The sequence below is a fragment of the Pygocentrus nattereri genome, chromosome 29, assembly GCF_015220715.1.
Source record: "Pygocentrus nattereri isolate fPygNat1 chromosome 29, fPygNat1.pri, whole genome shotgun sequence".
In the NCBI taxonomy this organism is placed as follows: Eukaryota; Metazoa; Chordata; class Actinopteri; order Characiformes; family Serrasalmidae; genus Pygocentrus; species Pygocentrus nattereri.
This window is the reverse complement of record NC_051239.1, coordinates 17,711,831-17,720,160: the sequence shown is the minus strand read 5'-3', so window position 1 is coordinate 17,720,160 and position 8,330 is coordinate 17,711,831. Positions and strand designations below refer to the sequence as shown.

Genomic DNA, 8,330 nt, shown 5'->3' with positions numbered 1-8,330 from the left:
GAGACGGCCCGAGCCATAATGGTCCAAGCTGTGGAAGCAGTGAGCCAGTGCAGCATGCGAGGTGTCCTGCATCAGGACATCAAAGGGGAAAACTTGCTAATCAAGATGGACACCTTAGAGGTCAAGCTTATTGACTTTGGCTGTGGAGACCTGATCAAGACAATGGAGTGTCACAGATACACAGGTAAAGGAGTTGAGCTTCACATCTAAGAAGGATGTGAAGGTGAACCATGTCCTATAGCCACTTAGCTATTAAATGAATTATTGTGCTCAGCTGTGCTCTTTCTCTGTTTATGTTCTCAGGCACGGTTCCTTACTATCCTCTTGAGTTCTCTGCAAAAGGGAAGCATCACGCTGATCCTGCAACAGTGTGGTCCCTTGGTGTCCTATTGTTCAGGATGGTTTGTGGATTTCTTCCCTCCGCTGACAAAGGGATTTGGAACTTCAAGGATGACCTGTCTAAGGGTTAGACAAATGGGAATGTCTAGGTAAACAAGGCATCCTTTTGACTTAAATAAGTACAGAGGAAGGAAAATTGATCACATAATTGATAGTTAGAAGAATTTACACTTGAGGCCAGACAACCCTAAATGTATACCTTTACAATCTGAAATTTCGTGGTTAAGCATCTCTCTGCCATCCAATTCCGTCAATCTGCACAGAATGCTGTAATCTGATTGGCTGGAGCTTGGAGCAGATCCCTTCCTCAAGGCCTAGTTTGCAGCAGTTCATGCGGCATAAGTGGTTTCAGCTCACCATCCAGAACTAGGAATAGGTTATCCAGGGAGGCTAGAAGAAGAAGCCGTAAACCTAAAATATCTGGTCACAATTGAGGAAGCATACATGCTGTAAGTAAACTGGAAATAATGATTAAGATAAAAAATTGCCAGATTTTTAAGCTTGAGAGTCTAATGCATGGTCTTTTGGTTTATGTTTCAGGTTATGAAGGGCTGTTGAGGAGAATGCATAAAAACACCAACAAGTGACCACAGACTACTGGAAGTAGAACAGTGACAACTGACGAAGGACAACAACAATATAAAATGAATAAGGGCAGTGGAAGATGGACAATAGCTATGGAAGAAGGACAAGAGCAATAGAAAAGGGACAATGAAGATGCAAATAGAACAGCCACGGCGAAAAAAGGACAATGACTCTAAAAATGACAACAACAGCAGCTGAACAACAATGTGTTAAAAAAAGACAATGGCAGGAGATAAAAGATAATTACAACAGAAAAACGACCGCAACAGTGGATAAAGGACAATGAAAGTGAAAAAGGAAAAAAAAGGAATATATCAGTGAAAATTCTTTTGGTTTAATCATCATCATCGTTAACCGCTTAATCCAGAGAGGGTCGCGGTAGTACTTGGGAGAGCAAAGATTCCCAGGTGATCCTGCCCCCCTCAACTTCCTCCAGCTCATTCCCAGGGACCCCAAGCCTCTCCCAGGCCAACTTGGAGATGTAATCCTTCCAGCAGGTCCTAGGACGACCCTGAGGTCTCATCCTGGTTGCCGTGCCTGGTACACCCCCACCGGGAGGCGTCCAGGGGCCACCTGAATCAGATGCCTGAACCACCTCAGCTGGCTCCTCAAAGTCGATCATTGACCTCTGACCCAAGGAGCTCTGATACCATGCATACTAATGAACATCCTTGCATTTGAACTTGGTGTTCATTATGGATAATCCATGACTGGCACAGAAGTCCAATAACAATTCACCATTCGGGTTTAGATCAGGCAGGCCATCCCAATCACGCCTCTCCAGGTCTCTCAGTCATTGCCAACATGAGCATTGAAGTCCACCAATAATACTATGGAGTCTGTAGGTGGGAGCCTTTTGAGAACCCTGCCCACTCGCTCCAAGAAGGCCCAATACTCTGACCTGTTGTTTGGTGCTTAAGCACACACAACAGTCAGAGTTTTCCTCTCTGCGATTTTAATTTGCATTGAGGCAACCCTCTTTTCCACCGGGACAAACTCCAACTGCACGGCCGCTAGCTCGTGAGTATTCCCACTCGCGCACGGCGCCTCTCACCCTGTGCAACCCATGAGTAGGAGAGGGACCCACCCCTATCAAGAAGTTTGGTTCCAGAGCCGACACTGTGGGTGACACTGTGAGCCCAGCTATATCTAGTTGGTTCCTCTCAACCTCCCGTACAAGCTCCGGCTCCTTACCCCCCAAGTGAGGTTACATTCCATGTGCCCAGAGCCAGTTTCTGCTGCAAGGGCCTAGGCCACCAAGGGCCCCCCTGCAATCTCCCACTGCCTGTGATGCATTGCACTGCTCCCCCATGCTGGACCTTGCGGGTGATGGGCCCACATGGTCCCCCCATGTTGCCTCTTCAGGCTGAGCCCGGCCGGGTTACGTGGGCTGCCCGACCACCAGGCGATTGCTGGGGAACACTACCCCCAGGCCTGGCTCCAGCGCTAGGTCCTGGTGACCCTATCCCAGGCAGGGTACACAGTTTTCTGTGTCCAGTTTTCATGGTGAGCACATGGTGGTTTCATTTGAAATAAACATTTTGCCTAAATTGTATTAAAGTCCCCATTTTCATGTATTTTTTTTTCTTGAGGTCCACTGATGACTTCCAACATATCAAAAACAGTCTAAAATAATTAAAATAATAAAAATACATTACCACTTTGTCCCTCAGAATTCAACAGGCTGTCATTTTATATTATCTTTAAAACTGAAATATGTAAACGAGCTCTGTTCTAGTTAACCTAGTTGCTAGTTGTTACCCTAGTTATAACCTAGTTGCTGGCTTCCCATTCAAAAATGATGAACTTGCACATGAAAAGTACTTTTGGCCAAAGTGTGGTGTGATAGTGCCAAGTGTGGCCCAGAACCGTCTGCTATCTGGGATGTTATGTCAGGAGTTTGAATAAAATTGAAAGTAACGTTACCTTCTCTTTAGTATTTGTGGTACTGTATATTTTAGAAATGCAACACAGTAACACTATAATAACACTGTTATTATATGACTGTGACTGCAATCAGCTCCACGTGTTGAATTTTGAAGCCTGTATTCAGTTTCAACCAATAGAAACAAATAGATAATCTGCTGATTATCTTTGCTGATATATTATCTGCTGATATAATGCTTTGGTGCCACCTGGTGGAAAATAATTGGAATTGCAGTGCTACTGTAACGCGCATGAATCAGCTCAGCAGCATCCATCAAAAAACAACCACCATGGCATGTTTAACAAGAGAAAACACTGCGTTATTATTCATGTACAACATATCAAATCACTTTTCTCTAAAAAAAAACAAGACAGTTTGAAACCTACAGTGAGAGTGTGAGCCTAAAGGTTTAAATCATTTTAAGAGAAATCTCATCACTGCACACAAATTCCCAGGTTTCTGCAGAGCTACAAGGTGTAGAATATTCACTGTTCAGTTTTATTGAACATTAATTAACAGCATAATATTTCTGTTTTCTATGCTGGGCTGTTAGTTAGGTTAATTACAGTAACACATTCATAATATTGAATGAAGTTTGAATTAAAACCCTTTTTAAGGTTTCTTTCTCTGACGTTCTTTACTTTTCTGTGGGAGGAATAGATTTTTCAAAAAACACACTTCTTGTTTGAAATCTCACATTTATGTGTTTTTAGTTCATGGCAGAAAAACTAAAGCTAATAAATGAGAGTTAGTGCTTTAAAATGACTGAAATCAGTCACTGGCTGCGGTTTATTGGCTGATGTCTCAGTCAGGTTCGGTGGTGACGTCACACACCGTACCATATAAACAGCTCTCACTTCCATATTTGGCCATTTGGGTGTTCAGAGCGTCGCTATATGAGCAGTGAATGAGAAACAGTACTAACTGTAAGTTCTTTATCGTTCATTCACTTATAATATCCATCCATCCATCCATCCATCCATCCATCCATCCATCCATCCATCCATCCATCCATTTTCTAAGATGCCTCTTCGTCAGGGTCGCAGAGGGGAGGTGCTGGAGCCTATTCACTTATAATAATAATAATAATAATAATAATAATAGAGTAATTTTATTATTATTAATATTGTTGTTGTTGTTATTATTTGAAGTAATCTCGAAGGTGAAATGAAACTCCACACCCTGCACATGCAGTTTTCCTTCATTTGGGGTAAAGTGGAGAACAGAGAACAATTACAAGAGGCCAAACTCTGTCAGTTCTACTAGTGAAGGATGTGAAAGATTAATAGATTAACAGTAAATGATTAACTAACAAATAAAAAACTGACTGATCCGTTTAAAAAACACATTCATGTAATTTAATGTCCAGTTTCATTCAGGCTGAGGATCATGTTTAAATTGTCCACATGAGGGCGCAATAGGCAACTGGTTCTGATAACATTTAAAAAAGAAGGTTCTTCAAAGGTTCTCTAGTAGCAGGAATGGCTCTGTTTAGAACCATGAGTTCTGTACAGAATGTCTTAGTTAGTCATTCAGAAAATCTGCGTCCGACGTCGGTGTTTAAAGCCCATCTGTGGCTCCATCCACAGTAAAATCCGAGTGTCCCGGCTCACAGCTTTCCTCACAGATTCTCCAGAGAATCCTGACCGAGAGGGTAAACTACAGACTAACTAAATCTCTTAGTCCATCAATAATTGGGTCATTCCACTAGAATGGTTCAAATTGGACTTTGACATTTTCAAATTTTTTGCTTAAATGTATCATTGATATGTATACCTCACAGTCAAACATGTAACGGGGTTGAGTGTGACGGGGTTGTGATTTTTGCACAAAATGGCTGCTGCTCTACATACTGTATACCAGAGAGAGAGCACATGGCATGCATGAGATTCAGAATTAGCATATAGTTTTTAAATAAAAAAAACTTTTTTTATAAGTAATAGTTTTCTATCTTTTTTTCATGTGACGGTGTTGAGTTTGGCGACCACAATATCACAAGATAAATGACCAAAATTAAATAAAAGAAGGAAGCCACTTGCCTGTCTTTGCTGTCCTGTTGTCCAAAAGACTTGGGTGATGTCACTTCTTGATGTATATGGATCATATGGATCATACCATTGTTTTTGTGAGATTCATTTTTGTTACGGGGTTGAGGGGTTACTTAGGTACAGAACTAAATAATGTGATTTTAATAAATAATTATCAATTAATTTTGAAAAATAATATCACAAACAATTAAACACAGACAGTTGTTTAGGTTGACATCAAAATATATGGACTTTTTTATAGTTGTATTTGGTATATTCTAAGTATACTTTCGTTGAAGGCCATGAGGGACATGACAAAATAGGTGGTGTCAGCAAAAATAAATAAATAAACAAAGTTCTCATAAAAAGATCAAATAAAAAAAAAATACACTGTATTAAAGGAGATATTTCAATGTATGTGTAAAGCTGTTAAAATATAGATTTTTATGACCCAGTAGATAAAATACACCTAAAGAGGAGATGAGGACTCAAAATGTGCCATTTCCATGGAATGACCCAATTACATATTCCTTCCCTGCGTGAATGAGGAGAAGAAGAATTCAACTATTGCTTGGAGGAGGAAGAATTTTTAAATTAATTTTAAATTAAATTATTTTAATTATTTTTAATATAATATATTATAAATATATTACATAAAGATCCTTTTATATCTAGTCATGACAGCATCACCTGTTAACTGTTGAGCTGTGGAAAATTTAAAAACAGGTATTTTTGATCTTTCCACAAACTTCCCAGTCTTACATTATGCATCCCAACGTTGGGATGTGCTGCAGGCATCAAATTTGGAAACATATATTTACAACCCCACTTCCAAAAAAGTTGCTGTGTAAAATGTAAATGAGTGTAAATAAAAACAGAATGCATGATTAAATCTCATAGACCCATATTTCACTCACAGTAGAGCATAGAACACATATCAGATGGTGAAAGTGAGACATTTTACCATTTCAGAAAAACTTTAACTCATTTAGAACTTCATGGCTGCAACGCATCTCAGAACAGTTGGGACAGGGCCACGTCTACCACCGTGTAGCATCCCCTCTTCTTTTGACAACAGTCTGTAAATGTATGGGAAGTGAGGACACCAATTGTTGGAGTTTTATTAGAGGAATGTTGTCCTGTTCTTGTCTGATGTGGGACTGAAGCTGCTCAACAGTCCTGTTTGTCAGAAAACCCATGACAATGGAAAATATATAATAATACCAAAACAAAACCAAAGAAAATAAAAAAATAATTCAAATCCATCACACAGTATTAAAATAATTACAATATTTTCCTGCTTTACTTTATTTTGATACTTTTAAAATATGTTTAATATTTATATAAACACTTAGTTTAAATGGAAAATGGACAAGTCTTTTATATTGTAGAGTAAAAGCATAACATTTTGCAGGGATGAAGGACCATAAAAAGAGACAGAGGATTTACATTTTAATGCATGAGGATTTTTTTCTTCTTCTAAAAATAATTCTGACAGTCTAAATGTATTCAGGTCCTTTTCTGTCTTCACTCCTTAAAACCCAAACCAGGAGTTCCTGTAGAAGCAAATCCTGTTTTAATTCATGGATTATATCTACAATGAGAGAGTCTCATCTCTGTTAGTGAAGTTTTTTCACACTGCTATCGATGTACACTAAATAACTAATAACAACAAGTGTGATAAACTGTAAAAGAATAATACTGTGACAGCGCCCCCTGCTGTGAGGTCTCAGCTCTGCAGTTTCAGTTTCCATTTCTTAAAGTTTTAGCCTTTAGAACATTAATCCTCCACACAAACAGTCACACATTCAACTCTCCTCATTATTCAGCACCATCACAGCAGCATTTTATTTGATGAATGTAATGAACATTAACTAAGAAGGATGAGCAGAAGTTAGCATTTCAGTTGCCCTGAAGTATTTAGGAAATGATGTCTATGTAAAACACTTCTTAGTCTTTTCTTATTAGTCTCTAATCAGTGTAACTCTAATATACAAACCTGGCATTCAGCACTCAAGATGTTTCAGCTTCCATCATTGCTTATGTTCTGCTCTGCTCATCAGGTTTAGCTGTGAAAAACGTAATGATGAACAATCCACATTAGTCTTTTATCAGATTTTATATAGTAGTAAAAAAGCAAACACTACTAACACTTTGAAGAAACACACAAAAAGACTGAGTTTTTACCTCGAGCTCTGTAGCATTTGACCCCCAGCACGATGGTCACCAGCAAATATGGAGACACTGCCATTAAACTGCTGAGCAGACTGAGCGCTGAGACTGGAGCTCCTGAACGGGACAAACATGATACGCACACAGTATAATCACTGTAATGTAGAATAGAAATGGCTGCTGAGGGCATTCTTATTAAAATATGAATTATAATGATTAGATATTTTCTGTTAAAGCAGCAGACCTCTGACTGAGAGCCAGCTCTGTGGTGACTCTCCTCTCTCTGGGTGTTTACAGTGGTAGAGACCTTCATCTGACTTTGAGACAGTATGGATGATCATCTCTCCTGTCGTCTGGGTCTGGAGCAGTGATCCATCTTTATAGAAATCAGCTGTGAGGTTTGAGGGCTTTGTGGAGCGAAATAAACAGCGGAGAGTCAGAGAATCTCCCTCAGACACAGGATGGACAGGAATGTCCAGGATCACATCACCATCTGTAGGAGAGAGAAAGTGATACAGAGTGCAGTAACAACTTCTTAGGCTAAAAGAGTTTTAAAGAAGCAGTGAAAACTGATGCAACATCACCAATTAGTATTTTATTAAGGAGTTCATTAATAAGTGCATTTCAAATTGACCCATTACTCTGTATTGATTGTGCACATAACAATTTTTGGAATTTCTTAGACTGAAAATTGCTTAACAAAGTTACAAGTCAAGTAACACTTTGATTAGTTTGCTCTGTGAGTTTGTGTTCTTGAGTAAAAAGATGTTTTCAGTCAGGAAGCTAAAGCTAAACTAGTGGATAACCAGTGATACTTAATGATGTATAACTCACAAATAAAAATCCTAATTAATTTTAGTTATTGCTCAATAAATTAGTAATGAGCAGCCAGCAACCAGCTACTGGCTTGTTAAGACATAATAAAGGCTGATTTTGTTAATGGCTCAGATCATCTTTAATATTTGCAGTGGAGCATTCATTTTAAAAGAATTCATAATTTTCATTAATGACATCACATATTATGAGGTGTTACCACCCTGGACTGGGCTGGCAGACTCAGTTGTTGGTCTCTTTTGCACTAGTTTTGTGTTCCTCTGTGGGCAATCAATCCTAAGACTGAAGTTCTGATGTTTCTTTGAAAAAATCACAGGAAGACTGGGAGGTGTAATAAAGGCAAAGAGGGACTCAGTAGCACCAAAATATTTAAGAATATGTTTGTT

At 39.0% G+C, this 8,330-nt stretch overlaps 1 long non-coding RNA gene across 1 annotated transcript; it reads right to left on the bottom strand.

Annotated features, from left to right (window-relative positions):
* Positions 1-6,410: 6,410 nt before the first annotated feature.
* On the bottom strand, positions 6,411-7,233 carry LOC119262837. Its single transcript, XR_005129955.1, has 3 exons — positions 7,126-7,233; positions 6,938-7,007; positions 6,411-6,494 (listed from the first exon to the last, which is right to left on the bottom strand). It is a non-coding gene; the product is annotated as an uncharacterized LOC119262837 (long non-coding RNA).
* Between the last annotated feature and the right edge of the window lie 1,097 nt (positions 7,234-8,330).